The sequence below is a fragment of the Mirounga leonina genome, unplaced genomic scaffold (assembly GCF_011800145.1).
Source record: "Mirounga leonina isolate KUSES-001 unplaced genomic scaffold, KU_Mleo_1.0 Mir_165, whole genome shotgun sequence".
NCBI lineage: Eukaryota > Metazoa > Chordata > Mammalia > Carnivora > Phocidae > Mirounga > Mirounga leonina.
This window is the reverse complement of record NW_023270415.1, coordinates 11,669,997-11,695,387: the sequence shown is the minus strand read 5'-3', so window position 1 is coordinate 11,695,387 and position 25,391 is coordinate 11,669,997.

Genomic DNA, 25,391 nt, shown 5'->3' with positions numbered 1-25,391 from the left:
TTTCTTTCTTTCTTTCTTTCTTTCTTTCTTTCTTTCTTTCTTTCTTTTCTTCTTTCTTTCTTCCTTCTCCTCCTCCTTTTACTTCTTCTCCTTCCTCGAAACTTCAGGAAAACTTTACAGTGCTTTAGCAAAGGGTCACTGAGCATGGGTGGAATTGTAGAGTCTCTGGTTGCAAACATAGGTACATGTCAAATATTTACCATGTGAATTATCAGGTTGGACAGTTAGTCGAAAGGTTTTCATTTTATTTTTTGGTTGTATTTCTCAGTAAATGCATAGCAGTCTTGAGATATTATTTGGTTTCCTAATTATATTTTGATCTGAGTAATAATAACTTAACCGTCATACATATTAAAGTAAGTCATTCGAATTCACTTTGAACTTGGGGCGGACTACCCTGTCCAATACTACTTCTAACAATTGCATTTTCTTTTTAAACTCAATTCAGTTCAACTCAACCATTTTTGAGTGCACTGCAAGTCTCAGCTTAGGGCTTGATGCTAGAAAGAATCTAAGAAGAAATGTTAGGTAAATCTAAGAAGAAATGTTAGGTAGTCACAGAAAAAAATAATACGTGGTGGTTTTTTAATGACCTACTTACCCGTTTACATGCCCTTAGTAATAAGTTGTATTATTTACATAATAAAGAAAGGTTCACAGTTTGATATTTCAAAAGCAATGGAAGTATTGAAACAGGATTCCTGTTTAACTCTATGTGGTTAATCTGCAGACCAATTTTACCAGACCTTTACTTAAAACCACCCACATTCTGTAATTGAGACATGTCTTTGCCTTGGGTGGTCACTTAAATGTTGATTCTTCTTACATTATGCCTCACTATTCCTTTTGATTTTTTCCCCCAGTTTCGGAATTCTCAAGTTCAGCTCCCAAGTGGCACCACATGAAGTTACTTTACTATGATTATAAAAAGAAAGGGTAAAGTGTGCACTATTTTCATTCCCATCACAATCATTGTCACATGAATAGATTCTTGATCTGACATTTTCTATTCTTATTGCAATCTTTGTCACAAGAATAAGTTTTTTTCTTTAAAAAAATGTTTCATCCATGCTGTGAAAGCTAGCAGCCAAGTCTACTGCTTTGACCTTTTTAATGTTCTCCCATTTGATTAGGCAGCCATTCCTTTTCTTTTCTTTAACACCATTGGTAACTTAGGAGAAAGGGGTAGAATAGCTAGTCAATCAAAAGGAGACCATATAAAAGGTTAAAGCAGAATAGTTTACTGCCTTTCACAGATAACACTAGCCATTGAGATTCTCATGTCTTGTTCTTGTGACAAAAAAAAATGGCAAAGAAATAGAAAATGGCACAACATGAATCCATTCTCATGACAACAGTCGTAACAAGAATGAGAACTAGTGCAAACAACCTATTCCTCTTCTAGTCTTAAACTTGGAAACTTGTTGCTCTATATGACTGTAGTTCTCTGTAGTCAACTCAGACAATATCTTTTTAAGTGATGAATTAATTTAAATGAATTCAACTTTGGGAAAATACCAACCACAGATGAATCATCATCATTTTATTTCCATGCATCTACCTGTAACTGCATACATTTCTCTCAGTAGAAATGATTTCTACATAATGTACTAAATTCACCAAACAATACAATGCTTCAGATTTTTTTTCCTCAAAAGTGGATAAAAATAAAACGTTTGACAATAAATGACATCATCGAGGTTGAATAATTCTGGAAAGAATTATTGAGCAGTCTGTCTGACTTCCTGGCATCTTACATAGATTGTCAAGGGTAGGAGTGTTTTGGAATTTTTTGCCTTAACTTAATTGGTGTGGACAGCCAATCCTGGTCATCATTCCAGATTGCCAGTTCAGGCCCTGTGGTGAACTTTGAGGCCTGGATGGTCCACACTGACTTTCTTACCAATATGATTTGTTGGTAACTCTTACATTTTTTTAAATTTATAGACATCTAAAATCATGTAAATTATCCAAAGACATTGTGAGAAAAATAATGATTATCAATTATAGACAAACCAGGGGCACCTGGGTGGCTCAGTTGGTTAAGCGTCTGCCTTTGGTTCAGATCATGATCCCAGCGTCCTGGGATCGAGCCTCATGTCAGACTCTTGGCTCAGCAGGAGCCTGCTTTTCCCTCTCCCTGCTGCTCCCCCTGCTGTACTTTCTCTCTCTGTCAAATAAATAAATTAAATCTTTAAAAAAAAACTATGACAAATCATCTAAAGAGACATTAGGAGACATTCTTAAGGTGAGACACCCAGACCTTGAATACTTCTATGTCAAAAGCAATGATTGTATCTATAATTTTTTAAAATCAGAGTTAAACTGAAATTTTGACCAGACTTATTGAATTTACTGCATATTTGGCATCATATAGATAGTTACTTCAGTTTCACCCATTTAATTTTCATGACTCAGAAAGGATAACTGGTAATAAAAGAAATCCTGACAGACCATCTAGGACATGGCTTTATTAGTAGGACACAGAGACACATTCCACACCCCACCCATTTCATACAATTGCTGGCTGAATCTAGCACACAAAACTCTCTAGAACAAGTTGGACACATGTACTTTGATAAGTTCAGGGGATGGCCAAGATTGGACCCTTCCATGTTCTTTTGGATAGAATGCCATATTTGTGTTTCGCAATGGGGGACACTCAAAGAGAGTGAAATGATGGGGCGCCTGGGTGGCTCAGTCATTGGGCGTCTGCCTTCGGCTCAGGTCATGATCCCGGGATCCTGGGGTCAAGCCCCGCATCGGGCTCCCTGTTTGGCAGGAAGCCTGCTCTCCCTCTCCCACTCCTCCTGCTTGTGTTCCCTCTCTCGCTGTGTCTCTCTGTCAAATAAATAAATAAAATCTTTGAAAAAAAAAAAGAGTGAAATGAATACGTGCTAACAAAATGGAAGCTAGAAGTATATAAATATGCCCTTTTGAAATCCTTGTTTTAAAGGCAACACAGGAGTTTAACCCTGCTAGTAACATTTAACTCATGCATTTGCTTCAAAAATACTCTGAGATAGGAACTTCAGGATAGAGTTAAGAATATTCTCTGGAAGAGTGACAGAAAGAAGGTCAAAGCTATCGCCCTAACCAGACAGATGAGAAATAAGAAAAATCTTCTGTACTGGAGAGAAACAGTCAAACTTTTATAGTTGTTGTACAATCACTTGTATTGTGATTCATCAAATTAGTGATTCATCGTAGTTGACTGGAGTCAGAGTTAATATCCTTTAAACATTATAAAATCTGTGTCTTGAGATCTGCTTTAGTCCATCATTTTTCTTGTTCCCCTAGAAACACATATTCTCTTTTGAAGTATTCTACTCTTTCCTGTGCTATATTTTTAAAATCCTATGTGAATATTTTAGTATCTGTATCACTTCTTATAGATTTTCTACATTAAACAAAAAAAAAGTAAATTGGCTCTTGGTACTTTGTTTCTCTGAATTTGAATTTATATTTTAAAAAAACAGAAACAGGAATATAAAATTTAATTTAAAAAAAAACAGAAATGAATATAGTTTGTACAAACACAAACTCATTTTGGAGGTTTCCTCTAAGTTAAAAGGAACCAAACCAAAGCAGAAGGAAAGCAAGGATAAAAATTACATAATCACAGCAAGAGCAGGAGCATTCCAGAATCAGAGTCCCTACTAGGTGTTGGATGAAACTCACAAGATTAGTAACATGATTAAGGGTCAGGGTCCTGCTCTACTGAGAGCCCTCCAGCTGGATGGTGCTGCAAAGGTGTCCTGAGTCAAGGCAAGTGAGGGCTCCGTGTCATTTCAGGCATGGAGACACAGCCCCCAAATCAAATTCATGCACAGGTGGTGTGTGGCATGGCCCCCTCTCCTCTCCAGCACACCTTTTGCCGTCATCCACTCTAGTGTGTATCCATAGCAGGTGTACGCTTTCATTTGTGGCTCAGTTTCACTTGTATGTTGGTGGCTCCCTTCCTCTTTCTCTTTGCCTCACCAACTTCTATGGGGTTTTCAAAACTCAGCCTAAATGTTATTTTACTGGTGAAGCCTTTCTAGATTCTCCACAGGTTCAGGCTAGGGACCCTCCCTGTGACCTCCATATCACTTCGTGCCTCCCCAACACCCACGTTGTTGTATTGTAATTGTTCATCTGCTGGTCTGGCACTCTTGCTAAGTGTGAACCTCACTAGGACAGGGATTCATCTCTATCTCAGGCACCTTTCTCTGTGTTCACTACAGAGAAGGCACCCGGTAAATATTTGTGGAAGAACAGATGAACTCATGAGAGAAAGAACTTCTAAATTATGCAGCCTAGCGTGGGTCAGCAAAGATTAAAAACTATATGACAGAAAATCCCAGCCTCCCTACACAGATCTGACCACACAGAACACCCAGAGGGAGATACTGGTTGGAGGAGCCAAGAAATTACGGTTAGCACAAATTCCCTAGTTCTCCCAGGACCTATCTCTAACCTTGAGAGCCTGTTCTAGAATAGTCATTTGAAGACTACTCTTGTTTCAGTGAGTTCAGAAATTTTTAACGAATCCTTTTGTCATTTCCAAAAAGATATTAATGTAAACACTTCCTAGATATTATCATAAAATGTCTGATAACAAGAAAGACCCTACCACATTATCATAATTAAGATTACTGGAGGTGGAAAAATTAGGAAACATTCCCCTGAAAGGAAGCCATAGGAGTCTACCAGCTGTGATAGTTACTCAGCCTTCAAAACCACCCTCACAAGTTTCTAAGGGGTAATGGGTCCGTTTTTATTTCCATTTAGGTGGTGGTTACACAAATCTGTGCATATGATAAAATTACATGGAACTATTCATCCAAAAAATGAACTATTTTTGCACTATTTCGGTAACGCTGTTTGCATCCTTTTTGCATAACTATTTCGTATTTTGCATTAAGTTTAAATGAGGTCATTTTTGAGCTATTTTCACCAATTTTTGCACGATTTTTGTAACTTCTTGTTGCAGAACCAAAGTCTTAAAAATGCACCCTTGTGGTAGAAACAATAATCCTATTGTGCACTGATTAGATAACTGGAGAAGTAAGCCAATTTCCCCAAGGTCACCTAGCGAGCACACAGCAGAACTGGGACTGGAATCTGGGTCTGCTTGCTGTCTCCGAAGGTCATGCTTTGTGCATTTCAGCCCACAACCTCTTTAAATCAAGTATGGAGTCCCATAAGTAAACTATCGAATACTATTTTAATGCTTTAAAAACTTTGCTTAACCCTTTTCTTGTTTTCTTCTGAACAGAACACACCTCTTTACCAATTCCAATATCACACATACACATATATGTGTGTGTGCATGCACAACACACACACACACACACACACTCTACTTGCACCGTTACCCCGCCATCCCTTCCTGCAACCAGTAGCTATGAATGGCTTGAAAGAGAGATCTAGAACCAGAGTCAAAGTTGACGGTGATAGGAAATCGTCAGTGGGATTTTGGTTGAACAACCACACTCTCAGATACCTTAGTGGTGGGATTTACATATTTGGAACTGGAATTGGCATATCACTGGTGGGGGAAAAACTGAGACTAGAGAAGGACTTTTTTTTTTTTTTAGCAGTATGCATGCGATTCAGAAATGTGTTCTTCCATATGTTCTTTAGGTTAGGCCAATTTTTTCACTTTTAAGTTTAAAAATAATTCTATATTTTTCCCCACCTCAAAATCTTAAGTAATTATTCTTTATAAAGTTATGTAATTTTTAAATTTTCTGCGACAAAGTCAGACAGTAAGTTTGCTTTGTGCGTAGCCCATTTAGTTGGACAGAGCACTTGCTGGGCCTAATTCTGCCCAGGAGACCAGTCCCGAGTGCACTTAGCGGTGAGCATGAACAGCCGCAGTCACTGTCCGGTCAGAGAGAGGTTTCGACAGCACCGACGCGACATGGCAATGACAGGATGCCTGCTTGGTTGTTTTTGTTTCGTGTTCCCACATGTGGTTAGAGAAAACTGTTCTAATGACATTAGTAAGTACTGAACATGCTCTTATACTTGACAAGATCTTCTTTTTTTTCGTTTCTTTCCCTTCAAGGTCTCCAGTGTTGTACTTTGTTCTTTCACGTGATTTGTCTGAAGCTATAGAGATCTTACATTCTAGAAATGAGAAACGAGAAAAATAAACGCAACCCGTCAATCAGACCCAACACTGTTAGAGTCGGTAATAATAACAGAGAAAGTCAGGTGTTAAATGTTGAACTAGTATTGATCAATCTGACAATAAAACCATTGCGTTATGCTTACTTCGGGCTTGATTTCTACTGCAGCATATCACAATCTGATTACAAAGGGAGCATCCTAAAAGATTATCCTTGATAACTATTATGACTGAATGATGCCCTCCCCAAATTCATATATTGAAGCCCTACCCGCCCCCTCCCCCCCAGTATGACTGCATTTGGAAATACGGCTTTAGGGAGGTAATTAAGGTTCAGAGAGGTCGTAAGGGTGGAGCCCTAACTCAATAGGACTGATGTCCTGTAAGACCAGGGTCACTTGCACAGAGAGAAGGCCACATGAGGACATAGGGAGAACGTAGCCATCTGCAAGCCAAGGAGAGAGGCCTTTGGAGAAAGCAACCCCGCTGATGCCCTACTCTTGACCTCCAGCCTCCAGAACTGTGGGAAGAGAAATTTCTGTTGTGTGCACCCCCCAGCCTGTGGTGCAGTGTTACTGCAGCCCTAGCAAACGAATGCACCATCCATGATTCCACAGGAAACTAGCATAAGACATTGGACTCAATGAATTACAATGCCGATTTGTTGTACACTCAAAAATGTACCTCTCCTTCCAATCAGGAATGTTACAAACTATTTACGTAAGGGAGAAGGAGGATAAAAATTCTGTGTAAGAGCTCACTCCTGCCTTCATGAAGCTTCGAAGTCTGGCAGAAAAGACAAAAGTTAGAATACGTGAAACAATTTTTTAAAACTCTGAAATGGTTGCACAAGGCACACAAGGCAGCTAAATCATGTGACATGAACTATAAATGGTATAGAAATTCAGAGAAAGACGAGTTCAGTAAGACATGTTTCTGTAACATGGTACAACACAGGAGTGGGCAGCCTGCTCTATAGAGGGCCAGAGAGAAAATATTTGAGGCTCTTTGGGCCGTGTGCTCTCTGTCACCACTGTTCACTGTAAGCATCTATCCGTTGTAGGCAGCCATAGACCGACTGTACATAAACAAATGAGGGCAACGCATTCCAACGCAATTTTACTCCTTGACACTGAAATTCAATTTCATATAACTTTCATGTGTCATGAAATCGCCTTCTTCTTTTGATATTTTTAATCATTTAAAAATGTAAAAACCATTCTTGGTTTGTGGGCCATACATAGGCAGGTGGAGGGCCAGATTCAGTATAACACATTGGGCCTCAAAATTGTTTCAGCCACAGATGTCTTTGTTCAAATGAAACCTTACAGTGAAGCCTCAGTGGGGACAATGATTAAATCAGCTTGAGGAGGAAGAAAGAAGCACCCAGTTTATCTCTTATGCAATTCCAAGGAATTCTTAGAGTGACGTGTACATTGGTTCAGGGGCCAGAAAACCAGGTTTTTAGTTCACTTCTCTTACTTAGAACCTAGGAAAACTTGGTCAATTATTTAAATACAATCCACTTCAGTTTCCTCCATTTCAAAAGGAGGGGCTTTGGCCCTATATACAGTTTTGCAGAAAACTTCTATTTTTTATGATTACTGGCAACGATTAATTCATAAGGTGGATCATATCTGAGCTCTGGTTTAAAGGATGACAGGAATAACTAGCCAAAGTGGAGGACATTTCCATGTCTTTGTTCATCTTATTTCCCTCTCCCGCAGAGAGGCCTCCACTCTGGGGATGAGTCCAGGAAGGGACAGGTCTCGCAGCGGCAGTTCTCAGATACGCGATTTCTGGGGCCAAGCCAGAGTGGAGATGGTTTGCCAAGATACAGGAACAAGAAAGCATCACTCCAGGAGAAAACAAGTACATTGCAGCTTGAGGGAGAAATTGAATTTTGGAACTGAGAAAATGAAACAAGCAATATATCACACTATATATATATATTAAAGTGAGGTGATAAATAGGGCTGGATGTATCAGGTAGGGCTGGATTACAGAGAGCCAAGAAAATGAGACTGATGAGTTTATACTTGACGCCACAGGCAGACCGAAGGATTTTTAGTTGCAGTATGGCACGATCCATTAACCGAATAGCAACAGAAAAGGCAATATAACAAAACTTGAAGAGTTCAGACTCTGATCTCGACTCCCTGCTTTGAGTCCCAGCTTTTCATTTGCTAGATTTGAGTTTAGACAAGTCACTTAACATCTCAGCACCTCTGTCTCCTCATCTGAAAAATATAAATAGCAAGAATACGTTCTCCTTTGGTTCTTGTGAGAATTAAATGATGTAATACATGTAAAATACATGGAGATATCCTGACATATAGTCTGTGCTTCATAAACACTGAGCTATTTAATTACTATACAGTAAAACCTAGCAAGACTCACACACGTACATGCATACACACACACACCACAAACTGCACACAGGAAGATGGAGGAGAAAAGTTTTTATAGTGATTCAGCTATAGTATTAACATCTGGCTGATTGTAGGATAAGAAAGAATGGAGCTAAAAGAAATTTCAAAAGAAGAGTCCAATGAACTACATGGTAGATTAAATAAAATGACCCGAGAAAAGATGATTGAAAGTTGTGTCTCAGAGACTAGGGAAAATGTGGTGGTGGTGATAAAAGGAGAAGGTGTGAAAGAGAACTATTTGGGAAGGAAGAGTATTATGGCTTCATATATCATCTTTGAAATGTTGAGAAATTGCTTAAAAGTAGTTCAAAGACATGAGATTGGAGTTGGGGCCAAAGTTTGGGGGCATTTAAAAATATAGTTCAACTGTAAGATAGTGTCTAATCATTAAGTCAAAAAATGAAGCTAGAGGTGAATGGAAGCCTAAAACTTTAGAAAATGGTGAAGAGTAAGTCGATGGAAGCAAGAAAGAGAACCCATCCGAGGAAACCAAAACAGGTGCATCCAGAGAGGTAGTGGACGAACAGGAAAAAATTGTAGCCAGAAGCCAAACAAGAAGTTTAAGGAAGGAGAATTTGATTGTTACAACAAAGTTAAAGAGAATGAGAACAGAAAAGATGACATTGGATTTTGTGATAAGAAGTGATGGCATACTTTAAGCAAGTAGATTAAATAAATTTGTTAGGATACAAATCATATTGCAGAATGTTAAGAAAGAATAATGTAGGAAGAAAGAGGAGTAAGTGAAGGTGGACAATTCAATCCACCTTCTATAAGTAAGAAACCAGAAGTAATAACTCACTACTGTGCAAGTTTTCTATCTATTTGATAGGCACAGTCAGTAGGAAAGGTGTTGAAAGCTTCACAGGATCAGCAGAATACGGTGATTAACTTTTTTGACAGAGATTCCATGTTGTCTCCCCATATCCATCCTTCCCTTCTTTAATACCAAAAGTCTGGCTTTCCGTAGAGCATACTGACAGCCAGACGTAAGACTACATTTCCCAGCTCCCCTTGCATCAAACTATAGCCATTGGACTTAGCTCTGGCCAAGGAAATGTGAGCATCGTTATGCTGTATTTCCAGGATGTCTTCTTGCAGGGAAGAGGTAGGCCCCAACTGTCCTTCCCCCATTCTTCTCCCCAAAGACAGATATACTGCCTAGAAATCCAACAGTCATCTGCGACCTTCTCAGGTAGGTGGAGTAGTGAAAGTATAACCAAACCCAAGTGCAACCCAAGTCCATCGGCCCAGTGGCCCCAAAGCCAATCACTGAGTGGTGCAACAAGCAAAAGGTTTATTGGAGAGGCAGCCAAATGAGGAGACAGCAGAGCAAGACTCAAATCCGCCTTCCTGAAAGGGGGGACACAGAGATAGTTAAAGGCAAACAGAAAAAGAATCTGGATATAGGACAGAGGAGCTATGTGACTTCAGAATCAGATGAAGGAAGCTAGTAAGTAGGGAAGGGTTGAAGTCATTCTGTTGTCTGCACCTGTGTGGCTCTTCTGCCTATGTTGTCCTGCCATCCATGACCAGAAAAATGGCATCCTTAGCATGATCCAAGGTGGAGTTTTAGGCCCTTCTAAATCGAGAGTTCATCCATGGGACACTCGTGCATTCTTAGGAAAAGGTCAGTGGTGCGACTGGTTCTGGCCGGCTTCTTGGTAAAACCTTGAATCTCTGCAATAAACTAAATCAACATTTTGTTATCATGGTGTCTGGCAAGAATATTATAGACACCTGGTGGCAGGCTGCATTCTGAAAACAAGGAGATTTGAGTAAGGAGTTGCAGTTGCACTTATTAGTCCTGTTAACCCTTGGTTATCGGTTTGCAAAGGACAGAGTCTGACTCCCTGATGCCTTCAGGAGGGCTCCATAAATGCCATGGACATCTGCATTTCACCTTTTTAATGCAAGAAAGAAATGAATTTCTATCTTGTTTAAGCAACATTATTTGAGCTTTTTTCTATTCTGTGCCAAACATAATCCTAACATTTAATCGATGATAATCAGAATGCTCTAGGGACGAGATGGAAAAAATGGACAAAATAAATATATTCACGTGGCAATCTGAGCCTTACCCAGGACCTGCTCTGTTTATAAAAGTTAGAAACAATATGCACCCTGAAAAACCAGAGGAGACAGAAGGAATCTGTACAGGTAATGAAATGAAATGCAATTAAGAGAATATAACATGAGGGTATATGTACAAAGTACAGGGAAGTGTATAGGGTTGAAGAAGCTCTCTAGAACTAATAATAATGGGAAATCATGGCCACTCATAAGTCTGGAAAAAAAAAAAAGGTGGGAACAGTTATTGACACTGGAAACAGCTTTAGTGATCCAGCACTTGTCAGAAGAAAATTCAGCAACTGTGGCCTTTTGGGGAAAGGGCTAAGGCATAGAGCACCCCCAGGGTCTCCTTAAGCCCTCTGATCTCCTGGTGGTGCCTCCCATTTAAGAAACCACCAGAAGCCAAGGGCAGGTAACCCACTGATGCCAGTTCGTAATGCTCAGCCGAGCAGGGCACAAAGCAGGGGGAAGAAGTAGAACTGGAGGGGGAAATGGAAAATATCACAGATTATTCAAAATGTGAAAAATGGTGTGAAGATAGGTCATGGTAGAGAAAACTCTGTATGATACACAATAAACAAGTACACTATTTGGAGCAGGGTCCACGGGGAATGAGATAAAAGCAAGGCCCCAGAATATTTAGCAGAGTCAAGAAGAAAATATTGTCATCCCTCAGAATCCAAACTATAGAGCCATACAATCAACCGTACTAGATGTTTCTAGATCAGTCCACCTCTACTTCCTGGATCCATAGTGACAAGCTCGAACACTCAAAGTTCAGAAAATACTCTTTTTTAAAATAATGCCAGGCAGTCCCTCTAAATAATTCACAGTTACTCTACTTTCCAAAGCCATTAAGTTTCATAATATGTAGCCTTAGTGGTAGCTGTTTATTCGACACCAAATTTTTCTGACAGTTGTAAACAAGTATTCAACTAAGACAGACTACAAAATAGGTGCAGAAGAAAAAAAACTAGTTGATTCAGATAAATCAACTAAATAAAACATCTTTTGGCAACAATGAGATTCCCCCAAACCTTATCCTTTCTCTTTCATTGAATGATATTGACATTATGGAGATTACTGTTTTTAACTTGAGTATGTTTAAATTAAACCAGCCCTCTTTGCTTTTTCCATTTTGTATCCAAAGGAAATTAAATATAGATATCGATACAGGAGTATACTGAGATATATTTATTTGCTTACAGAGAGGGAGCACTTTCCCATCACCACCAGTGGGAAAGAAAAGAGGCTAAAATTATCAAACTCCACCTTCTATTTGTCTAGATACATACGGCATACCACTTCATCACTTCCAAATAAATTTATTGACCACCCACTGTGTGCTTGGCATTATTCCACATTAAATTATTATTGTACTTGGCAGAATAGGGGATAATAAATTAATATTTATACTTTTAAAGAAGATTATCCAAGAATAGACTGGATAACCCTGAAGCTGGGAGGAGACTGTACTAATGAAAGCCAAAGGTGCTAATCATGTGTCTCAGTACAAATTAAACCACCACCACCACAACAAAATGACACCACGTGTCATACTTTACTTCTAACATCTTTAAACCCTAGACATATGTTGGTTGAAGGAGGCCTGCCCTTAGAGTGTTTGGGAGTCTGAGCAATATTTTTTTTGTGGGGACAGTTTTGATTCTCCAAAATTCATTGCCAAATTCATGGACCCAAGTGAGGTATAGCCATCTATAGATAGATGAAGAATTTCAAATCTCCCTCTGCCTGAAAAAAGAGCAATGCCCAGGTTCTCAGGAACCTGGTTGAAGGGAGGCAACAGTGACCTTCTTGCCTTATGCAGTCCCCTAGTACCATATATTTCTTGCTGGTTACATCCTATGCATGGGCTGCATCATCCGTCGTGCCAGGGAATGCTGGCCTCCAATGACACTCTCAAAGGTAGTTACTGTGCTTCCTTGATAGTGACCATGACTGCAATTCTTACCCAAAGCATCCGGGAAAATGTGAATGCTGACTCATTTTCTGCACTATTAAATCTACCTTTCTGAATGTTATAGCATCAACTTAGAACAACACATCTTCCAACCACGTCTTCTTTTGAATGCTTTAGGCCACACTCACTGCATCCTAGAATGGGGATCTCTTTCATGTTTGCCAGCGGGTGACCTTGCAGGGGCAATGTGGGCAGAGCGAGAAAAGCATTCGGTTCCTCCTACACAGCTTAAGCTAGACCTGGGAGCGCACAACTCACCACCTTCACTGCAGGGAAGAGAAGACAGTGAATTGGAGGGCTCATTGGAACTGGGTCAAAAAGGCCCTAAGAGGAAATAAGCGGTCACCTCTGCTTCTTTCAGATGCTGCAACAGACCCACCCACCATCCACTGCTCAAGAACAAGATCCCTGAACCCCTCCTCTGTTCCATTTACATGAGAATCACTCACCATCTGCTTACCCTGCCCCACTCTGGTGCCTCAATCTCCTATGATCCAGGAGCTGAGTGGGTTGCCAGGCCACCCACCTGGAACAGAGCCCAGCCAAAGTATCAAGGACGTCCCAATAGGAGCAAAGGGACATGGGTGGAAGACCTCTTGAAAGGGGAGAAACACAGTAGGTGGTGGGGGGGGGGGGTCTTTTCCAGGCTCAGGGTACCCTGCGGAGATGGTACTGTGGGATACCGCTGCACAGACATGAGATCAGGGGGTGGGGCAAGGTCATAGAAGTTGGAGTAAGAGCTCCCAATTCCCAGCCTGGGGCAGATCCCACTTCTGGTCTGAAATAGGCAAAGAACAGGTATAGAAACAAACTCCCAAGAAACTCTTCCAGAAATAGGAGGAAAAGCGCTTCAAGTGCCTGAGTTCCCCTGAAGTTCTACTCATCCAAGCATCCTGAGAAACTGAAGCACACTGGCTTGGGTGGCCAAGCAAAATCAAATCACATCTTCAAAAGGAAGCTTCAGCACCGTAACCATAACCATGTGGGAAATGTTATTCAGTCTTTACATTTAAAAATTCCTTAGTTTTTCCAATGACCACTTCTAGTGAGGCTTCTCTTGAATAATCCCATACTTTGAAGAAACATAAACGCGGTAACTTAAAGGATGCTCTGCATTTGTGAAAAAACAGAGAAAGTGCCCAAGGTATAAGAACAGAGGTGTTACTTCAGCTATGGAATCATCCCTGATGACCGACCCCTCCCCACCCGCTGCTGCCTCCCCATAAACCACCCCTCCACCACCATCACCATGGTATTCTAACATCGAGCTAGACCATCAGATGTCATTGAATAGAAAGCCCTAGTTGAAGTTTTAAGCTAATCTTATGTGTTTAACCCTCAGCAAACCAAAGTTATCTAAGAATCATATCTCAACTGTAAGAACCATGTCTCAACTTATACCAGAAAAAAACCCTGGAGACCCAAGGCGATTATCTGTATAAACACAAGGGAAGAAAGGACCACGGGAGTAACAGGTGGAGATGGACTTTTTTTTTTTTTTTTACACCGCTCAGATTCACGAAATAGTTGCTCATTTCTCCAATGTGTTGTGAAAACGCAGGTTTGATTTAGTCATCGGTGGGGACCGAGGAAATCCCTTTACCAGTCTTGCCTCTGCGGAAATCCTACCGGGCAGACCTGCCCCAATAGCACCTCTCTTGGGGAGAGCTGTCACCTGCAAAACGAGCTGTTGCCCCCACACAAACAATGAGCACGCGGCCGTGTCCCCATCCGAAATGAAGCCCGAGTGACCAAGTTCAGGCTACTAGTGGCAGAGTAAATGGAGTCTCCCCGCCCCGGGACTGCAGACGTTCTTGCACTTTGATCAAGATCTCTTCACATTCCCTGCTTCTCGTAGAAGGTCTTCTGGGAAAATAGTGGAATGCAAGCCCAGAATATTTCATCAGCTGTTTTGTGCCAGACCGAATTTCTTCAGTTTATATTTAGAATACTTAGGTTGGCAAGAAGCACTTGAAAAACAACACTGAAGTACTTCTTGTATAAATTACAGTACATCAGTGTCACACAAATCACCAAAACTAAGAAATTCTAAGAATTTTATTTTAAGTTAGACTTTTAAAAAAATCAAAAGATGGAAACACGGAGAAACACAGAAGAATTTTTACGGTTGACTTCTCCCCTCTTTCAATTGACAAGAGAGGAAAAAAAGACATGTTTCCGTTTTCCCCACTAATTAGAAAAAAATTAAAATGTGTCCATCTGCTTTTGCTATATGGATTGATGGCATCTCTTTCAGGATTTCTTTCTACACTGTGAAAAAAAAAAAACAACCCTTTGTTTTCTAAGTAGGAAGGTAGCCTTTTTAAACATATTTTTTCAACCCACACCATGAAAGGGAGTAACACAGACTCTCTTATTTATTGGCAAATATTCTTGTATTTCATTTATGCTTTCAACTGCTTCATTGGCACTCTGTGACAAACTGTAAAATTTGCCACCTCTCCCCAGAACAGCTTATGAAATCTGTCAGCAATCTGTGTAATTTACAAGAACCTTAATTATGAATCAATGTTACGTTATGAGTAGAGGTGTTTATCATTAATGCCTTCAATGCCCAGTAAGCGATACACACTGTCACCAAAAACATCATTCCTATCGCCCAGCCTTTACTTCTGGTCGACCAATTCTGTGGATAGGTGCACACAGACTTTTTACGTGATCTGATGGCCAGGTTATAGGGAAATGATGCATGATCTAGGGAATTTTTACATTGCAAATAAGCAAGGATATCCTTACTGGAAAAATGAAAATCTCCTGAGACTGTTGGTGACTGACACTATATTTTATCTGCACACTGAAACAACACACTTATCAAATGAAAGAGAAGAAGAAAAATTACAAGAGATTTGATCTCCTTTATAGCATCTAATAGTAAAATACACTGTATGATTAATGAAGCTGTCAGTTGTAATGGGAAGAATATGTAACAAGTAACTGTGCATTACTCGTTTGTGATTTTATCTTTTATAAATTCAGCCATGTGTAGTGTGATAAGATTAACTCTTTACAATTTTAAGGTAATGCTATAAAGTAAGTTAAAAACTGAGTCTGTTCTATTTTTGCCTCTCTGCCAATTGTTAATGTGACTTTTAAGAACACATTTCCTGCAATCAATAATTACTCAATTAGCAGCTTACTAAGTTTATATGTCAATAAATTTCATTACCAGGTGTTTGAGGAGGGGAAAAAAATGCTCTGGCGCTCTTAGGGTACGCAATATTTCTATAAGAAAATTTTTTTTTAAGTGTGTTCTTTGGTGGATTTATTAGTCTATATAATATTCATAGAATTCAAGCCTCGACATGTATAACTACCATTACTCAGATATGTATGCAAGGCTTTTGTTAGGAAGCATAGGTAGTGAGGATGCCATTTTGGTATCAGATGTGAGGAAGGAAGGAAGGAAGAAGGAAAGGAAGGAAAAAAGAAAAAAAAGAAGGAAGGAGGGAGGGAAGAAAGGAAGGATCAAAGGGAGAAAAGAGAAAGAGGAAACAAAGAAGAGAAAGAAGAAATAAGGGGAAGGAGAGGAAGGGCAGAAGAGAGAAGGGGAGGGAGGGAAGGTAATTAAGGCAAGCTCTAAAGGCAACAGATGCTCAGAAAAAAGGAGTGGAGGAAAGAGCTAGGTAGGGGCAGTGTTATAAGTGAAAGAGCTTCCTTTATCCATTCACCTACGGATGGACACTTAGGCTGCTTCCCTATCTTGGCTACTATGAATAATCCTGCAGTGAACACAGGGGTGCATATATCTCTTCGAATTGGTGTTGTTATTGTTGTTTCCAGATAAATACCCAGAGGTGGAATTGCTGGATCGGATAATAGTTCTATTTTTAACTTTCTGAGGAAACTTCATACTGTTTTCCACAGCGGCTGCACACAAATTTACAATCCCCCTCACAGTGCACGAAGGTTCCCTTTCCTCCACATGCTCGTCAACACTTGTTTTGAGACTAGCCAATCTCACAGGTGTGTGGTGTTACCTCATTGTGGTTTCGACTTGCACTTCTGTGATGATTAGTGATATTGAGTATCTTTTTATGTGACTGTTGGCCATCTGTATGTCTTCTTTGGAAAAATGTCTATTCAAGTCCTCATCTCATTTTTTAATTGGGTCGTTTGTTTTTTTTATATTAAGTTGTGTGAGTTCTTTATATACTTTTGATATTAACCCCTTATCAGATGTATGATTTGCAAATAGCTTCTCCCATTCAGTAGGCTGCCTTTTGTTTTGTTGATGGTTTCTTTCACTGTGCAAAAGTATTTTAGTTGATGTAAGCCCACTTGTTTATTTTAGTTTTTTGTTGCCATTGCCTGAGGAGATAGGTCCAGAAAAACATTGCTAAGACTGATGTCAGGGAGCTTACTGCCTATGCTTTCTTCTAGGAGTTTCATGGTTTCAGGTCTTACACTCAAGTCTTTAACCTACTTTGAATTTATTTTTGTATATGGTGTAAGATATTGGTCCAGATTCTTTCATTCGTACACAGTTGTCCAATTTTCTCAGCATGGTTTATTGAAGAGACTGTCTTTTCCCCATTGTTTGTTCTTGACTCCTTTGTCATAGATTAATTGACTGCATATGCATGGATTTATTCCTGGGACCTTTATTCTATTCCATTGATCTATGTGTCTGTTTTCATGCCAATGCCATACTGCTTTTATTACTATAGCTTTGTATTACAGCTTGTGGCCATGGATAGATGAAAGAATACAGAAGATGTGAGATATATATATATATATACATATACACACACACACACACAATATAATATTATTCAACCATAAAAAAAAGAATGAAATCTTGCCATTCGTGACAATGTGGATGGGCCTAGAGAGTATTACGCTAAATGAAATAAGTCAAAGAAAGACAAATACCATATGATGTCACTTATATGTGGAGTCTAGGAAACAAAACAAACAGAACAAAACAGAGACAAACTCATGGATACAGGAAACACACTATTGGCTACCAGAGGGGGAATGGGTTGGGAGGATGGGCAAAATAGGTGAAGGTGAAGAGGATTAAGAGATACAAACTTTCAGTTAAAAATAATAGGTCATGAGGATGTAATGCACAGCATAGGGAATATAGTCAACAGTGTTGTAATAAGTTTTATGATGACAGATGGTAAGTAGACTTATCATGGGAATCCTTTTATAATGCATAAAAATACTCAATCACTATGATGTACACCTGAAAATATTAAGATATTGTATGTCTATTATACTTCAATTTTAAAAAGTTTTTATTCTAAATTAATTGATGAGCATAACCTTCAAGTCATCTTCAGAAAGAGTGATTAAAGTGAAAAGTTTAACGTAAAATAAAACATTTTGCTAAATGTGAAAGAAAAACAAAGAACCTCCATGTCTACTTCTTTCTCTAAACTTCCTGATAATGGAACAAAATGGTCTCAATTACATTCTTTGTGGAAAATACAAAATCTATGTGAGGACCTCAACATTTAAGTCCTAATGAAGTTCATGATATTAGTGGCCATGGCTATGTGGTTTGACAGGTGCCAAAAAAAGAAAGGAGCCCACATTATCTATTATTAGTCTACTGGGGCACTTCCCGGCCACTCCCCGCCCCCAAAATTGGCCTGAATTCCCACTATTTAGTTACTTTAATAGACTACAGAGATTGGTTGCAGAGAAAGAAAAAGTCAAATCTAAAATGCAACTATGTTAACATGAGGGAAGGAGGGGGAGAAGAGGAGGGGGGACTGGGAAGAGAAGAGGAGGGAGAGAAGGAGGAGAAGAAGGAGAAGAATTTATTGAGCTTGCTGTGTTCCAAGTTTTGCATTAATGCCTTTACATGTATTATTGTCTTATGTAATATTTCCATAAAATTTATGTGTCATTTTATTCTCATCTCACTCAGGAGAAACGAGGCCTAGAACGGACATGTCACTGGCTCAAGGTCAAAGGACTAATAAGTAACACTGATAAAGCCTAGACTGCAATGAGCTATTCCAGCCTACAGCCGCAGGCAGCAAAACAAGATTTAAGGGAGATCTAGTTTCCAGGGGGCAAGAAAGCAGGTCGTCATAAGGTAGTTGGAAATTCCATTCATAGAGACAGCAAAAGGTCGTGGGCCATAGGGAAGATGTAGTGAAAGGCTTGGGTAAAAGGGGAATATGGGTGGCTCAAAGGTGCTGTGAACAGACCTCCCTTATTTCACCTTCCCCTGGCCACATGCTCATCACATCTACACAAGGTCCAAGTTTAGGTTCTGCCTCGTCAGTAAAGGCGAATCTGATCCACATTGCTTCTAGAGTGCAACAAACTAGAAAGGAGCTTGGGTGTGAAGAAAAGACCTGAGTTGTATCCTGGTGGGGCTTCCCTGTACAGTTGTGCAGCTTGTACCCTGCATAAATCTAGGCCAAGCCATTCAGCCAAACCATACGTGGCAGTATCTAATACTGACACTGTCCAACAGGGGCTCGGCCACCTTGGAAAATTCATGTAACTTCTCTGAACCTCAGTTTCTCAGGGACAAAAAGGGGATGGAAATTTTCATGTCAGCTCTTAGTTTTTAAGATCTTCAAAATAGAGAAGCATAAATTAAGTTTAAAAATACGACACTCCTACATGCATTGAATGCATTCAAAATATAATTTGATGTATATGCAATTGACTGATCAAAAGGTATTCCCACAATATTAGGAAAATTATTTCAGATTATAGTTTTGGCCAAATGTTTGGGGAAGGTGTCTGTTTGTGGGTTGAAGGAAAATTTCTGGGATAAGATGGGATTTAACTATTGGGAAGTTGCCAGCTTAGGGCAGGATGGATAGGAGAAGGTTGAGTGATGGCAGGATCAAATAATCTATTAAGGCCAGAATCAGAGAAGAGAACAATGATTCATTCAGCAAACACACAAAAGAAAGAAGGAGTACCCAACAAGAAAATAAAACAAAACAAAACAAAACAGGCTTTGGGGAGCCTCCTTGTAGCCCTGGATGAGACATTTTATGCAAATACAAACATGTATAGAGCATCACTTTTTTTTTTTTTTTTTTTTTAGATTTTATTTATTTGACAGAGAGAGACAGCGAGAGCAGGAACACAAGCAGGGGGAGTGGGAGAGGGAGAAGCAGGCCTCCCGCTGAGCAGGGAGCCCAATGTGGGACTCGATCCCAGGACCCCAGGATCATGACCTGAGCCGAAGGCAGACGCTTAACCACTGAGCCACCCAGGCGCCCCTAGATCATCACTTTTGATTCTGTGCAGAATCCGAAGAAAGCAATAACTCCAAAGTACAATATTTCATTTAGCAAAAAAATAAAAAATAATAACTTGATTGTGTATATTTATAAACTATGTATTCCTATTTTTGTTACTTGTCCTGTAAATCTGCCTCCCATGGCATCCAAAAACTAAAGAATTTTGCCTATTAGAAGGAAGTTCCTTAAGTGAAACCCATAGATGATGATGCTGATGATTAATAATAATAATCATAAAACTCTGTAAAATATTAACTCATAGTATCTAGCCTTTAATTTCAACTAATTACTACCCTATCTGTGATTTTAGTGCCAGAATTTTCTGCATTTAAGTAATCCATAGGTTAAGATTATGCATGACATATAACCTGAAGTTAGAAGTGCCAGACTCAAACATGTAACTAATAACCTTACCATCGCCTACAGGTTTAAATGGAGACCACAGAAAACACTGCCAGCAACAGTTGGTCAGTAAATTATAGAATTCCTGTGCCAAACATATATGAACAAGTAAGAACTTTGCATCTGCAGATAATTGGTCTGTAGGAGATTTACAATTGCGCCCTCTGTGATACCTGGGAATACAGATGAATTTTGGGATTATGCACTTAGAGACCAAAACTTACACTGGGTAGAAATCTTGACTCACAAAATAATCGTGTTTGGAATCTTTGTTGCAGCCCTAATGAGTAACATATGGAATATATGTGGTATCTTTTTACCCTCCAATTATTCCAAGCAAAAATGAAACCGTAGCTACGTAAAGACCATCCTTGTACTAAAACCCCATGTTTTCAAGTTGAAGTTGAACCTCCCTTTAGGACAATAACAGAATCAAGTTCCTTTTGATTGTATGTCCTCTTTGTTCCCTTCCTCCTTCCCTTGCCCCATGGCCAAAGATTCTATTTATAGCCTTTACTTACCTCAGTTTTGTACATAAATGAAAGTAAGAGTATGCTTTCTAATATCCATTATGGGAATAGTGATAGCAAATGCTTTCCCTTATTATCAACTATTTCACTTCATAAGAAAAAAATATATATTGGATGAAAGTATCAGTTAATATTTAATATCTCATGATTTCTAGGTAACAACACTTTTATTTTTCAACAATTTGCTCCCTTAAGTATTTAACTTAAGCTAACAGCCCCTCAATATCTACCACTGGATTCTTTCCCTTTTGAAGATCTTGTTTCTTTCTCTTCTTAAAAACTCTATTCAGTTTAAGAAATAATAGTACAGTTTTGCAGTAAGTTAAGTCAGTTCCTAAGTTTGCTAAGAGAGTGTTCGTACATCCTTAGAAACATTGTTTCTCAACAGTCTTGACTCATCATTTTCTATTAACTACAAACTTGATTTTATGTTTATTAACAATTAGCATCTGTTTTGAACATCATTCACACTTGGGTCAAGGCAGAATCATAAAAAATCAGTAACCTAGAATTTTAATATTATACATTATTAAATCCATTTTGCGCCCCCTCCTTGAGAAGCATTATTTTCCATCATGGAAATAACACAAACTGTAGGTTGGATGTTTCTCTGAATGTATTGATGTTTCAAAAAAAAAAGAAAAAAGAAGAAGTCATGAAAATTATGTTGTTTCCTCCCACAGAAATCTTCCAGCTTTTTACACCAGGCAATGGTTAACAAACTCCTCACATTTAGATTGGATTGATGTGCCCAGATAGAAACGAATATGCTTTTTTTTTTTAAGATTTTATTTATTTATTTGACAGAGAGAGACACAGTGAGAGAGGGAACACAAGCAGGGGGAGTGGGAGAGGGAGAAGCAGGCTTCCCGCAGAGCAGGGAGCCCGATGAGGGGCTCGATCCCAGGACCCTGGGACCATGACCTGAGCTGAAGGCAGACGCTTAATGACTGAGCCACCCAGGCGCCCCACGAATATGCTTTTGTTAATGACAACCAATCCAGGTTCCTAAACATTTCCAAAGCCACGAGCAACAGTATGCAAGTCCTGTTATTTGCTATTGCATGTCCACTTATTATGTAGTCAATGAGAGAGAAGATGCTCAATTTGGACTTACCCTCCTTCTAGGATGCTATTATTACCAACCTTCATCAGACTATTTTAATGCAAAATTACTTTTCAATTGGAACCCCAAATCTAATAATTGCAGAATATTTTTCCCTTCTCTGTATTTTCTAAATTGTGTACAATAATTATATGTCTCTTCCAAAATATGTTTTGATAGTCTCTTTTTGTATTTTAAAGAAGCCAACAAGCGTGCTATAACTGCATATTTGTAGGTTTAGGAGGAAAACTGGTCTCTCTGACATCTTTCACCAAATGTATTCCACCAAACTCACCCTTCCCTGTGGCATGCAAATAGCCTGATTCAAAGGATTATAGTTTTAAATATTAACTTACAGACCATTGAGTTTAACTTAAACATTGCTACCATTTTGATTTCTATTTTTTATCCAGCATTTAAATGCCACTTATACCCAGAGTGGATCCATAGAATTTCTTCAAAAGAAAAGCTGCTGGACCATCATTCTTCCAGGGTTGTCTTAATCATGACAGGACGTGAAATGCACCTTGGCAGCTGGCACTGTAGAACATGCCAGACATGGACATAGCCTGGTAACTAAAAGCAATCTGATAAAAACAGGAGGAAGGAGGAAAAGGAAGGGCCAGGTATATAGAGAACTACAACTAGTAATATCTATTGCAGAGGAATACTTCTGTTGCCGAGAGAGAGAAATCAGACACACGGTCAAACTCGGACCTCTTAAAGGCAGACATTTCAATCTAAACTTCCCTCCACTTCTTCAGTGTTATGGATTCCCACTATCCACCAACGAATTGGATCTTGGATCTGACAGCTCTCCTAGTATACCCCCCCTCCTTTGCTCACAGCAGTGACAATTAAGTTTGCAATAGAATATTTATTGACCTAAAACGATGTTCATAATATATTACTAGTTAGATTCCAAAACTTTATGTGCATTGTAACATATATCTGTAAAAAAATTCATTAACAAAGACGTACATCCAACCAAGAAAAGATGTGAAAATACATTTACACATATACACGTATGTAGAACCATAAAAATACATGTGTTTTCTATTTATTTTTGTATATACGTATCTCTGTATTTGTATATTTTTACTAGGTGGTTAAATCTGTGATAGGCTTATGTTGGTTTATATTGTCCTCTTTTACTTTTCTATAGCCAACCCAATAACCATATGCCACCTGTAAAATAAGTGTGTGTTGGGGGGGGATGCTATTGTTAATGGACTCTCCATTATCTAGGGACAAAGTTCTAAGCTTTGTAGCTCTCACACAGATTCTGCAGGATCCAACCCTGACCACCTCAGTACCATCTTTCCTTGTTGTGTACCTCATGCTCTAATCATCATTTTCCCCAAAGTGACAAGTTCTTTCTGCCTCAATGCCTTTGCATATCTTTCATTTTGCCTGGTGTGCTTTCTCTCCATGTCTATCTGGAAAATTCATTTTCTCCATTCAAGATCCAGACTTTGCCAGGCCTATCTCTCCCTATGTTCCCATACTGACTTGTATAAGCTTCCACTGTCAGGCTAACGTTCTATCACACTGTGAGTTGCCAGAATTAGGGACCATGTTTTAGACACCTTGGATTCATACGTGGCTGGTGGTAGGTGGTAGGTGTTGAATAAATGAATGACTGAATGGATGAATAAAGTAGTAAACTTCATAGGGTCATGTTGAAGGTTAGATGTAATGAAGCTTGTTAAGTGTAGAGCAGAGCACCTGAAACACAACAAGTGTTCACGAGAGGAATAGCTTCCATTGTCATCATTACTGTACGATACAATCTTGTCTGCTTTGCTTTGAGTGTGTCTACATTGCTCAACAACCTCGTTCAAGGCCAACATAGCAGTATGTTCCATAGAATGAAGATTTCTGCCATGGTCCCTGCATGTTGGATCTTATTTTTTTATGGGTACAACATAACCAGAGCAGAACAGATGGATGACCGGGAAGAGCTAAAAAACTGATGGTTTAAAAAAAAAATTTTAAAGACCAAAGGCTTAGGCTTTCATAATTAAACCATCAAAAGGCAGAACACACCTAGAGTAATCACCCTAAAAAACAAACAAATAAACAAACAACTTTCTATTTACCACTACTATCCCCTTCCTTTGAGAGCCATTTACCTTGCTGGTTAATTTTCTTCTTCTGTTTTCCTTTGAATGACGCCTTCAGTGTTCAATATGCATGGTGTGTGTGGGTGGGTGTGGGTGTGTGTGGGTGTGCGTATGCGTGCCTGCACATGCACATGCGGTATGTGCACTACAGTGTGATCCACCTCAGTACCCACCTACCCTATCTCAACCTAAGTTTGGGCCTGTCTAGAGACCTCAAAATACCTAACAAATGCTAACAATAGTTATCTGATCGACTAAAAAAAATAAGAAAACTAAAGAGTAAACATGTTAGAAGTAAACCTATGTAATGAGCTCTTAGCTGGGTGAGTGGAAAGTTGGCTAATGTGAAACCTCAAAAGCTTTTCTCTTTGACTAAGGAGGTCACAAGTAGAATGGTACCCCTCACTTAAGAACTGGAGATACGGCACCGTTAATATCATTTTGAAACAAGTGCTAGCTAACTCATGAATATTTTTACAAAATACTTTTCCAGGATCCTTTCTGTCTGTCGTAAGTCTTACATTTCTTCTTGCTTTAATATTTGCCTTAAGCCTTCCTATTTGCCACTGACTTTAGTATCAGTTTATTTGGGTTCAGTCCTAGCACAATTCGATGCTTTGAGGCCTCTGACCTTAACATTTTTTAGGGATAGGGATATTTCTCACATTTTTTTTAGGTATAGGAATACTTTCTGCTTGAGAAAAGACTCAGCTTTTACACACTGATTTTTTTTTAATTTCCCACATAGAATATCTTCATTTCTATTCACTTAATTTTTGTGTTATTCATTCCCATGTCTTTTCTAGAGCAGTGAGTATTCTGTGGTACCTACAGCAAAAGAATCTTTTCTTTAGTACATCATTCCACAACAGAGTCTGAAAAGCAAAAATCTATAGGATACTTTATATTATTTTTAACAAATTAGTTTTATAAAAAATGACTACAATTAATCTGGAAAGATTGTCATTACATTCTTCACATGCTGTATCTCAGACATTGTTAGCATTTGTGGGGGTTGGTGATTGTTTTATGTAATTACTTGTGTTGTTTTGTGAAAGTGCCCCATAACATCACTCTAATTAAGATTCTGACAACATGTCCCTTTGGTTGTTGAAATGCTTGTTAAACAATGTCAAGTGGTTGTTTTTCAGGTTAAATCTAACATGAATAAAAATACCCAAGTCACACATGTGTTTAGAGTGAGATTCTAGTTCCATAAATGACTCTCTAGATCCTATTTTAGGGCAAGAAAATAAAAGTCATGTACATACAGAAAGGTGCCGTGATATAGAACTAGATACATAACTAGGCATAATTTGGGTAGCATTAGATAGGTCTCTTTCCTTAGAAATATTTGTACCTGGAACTTTACTCTTAG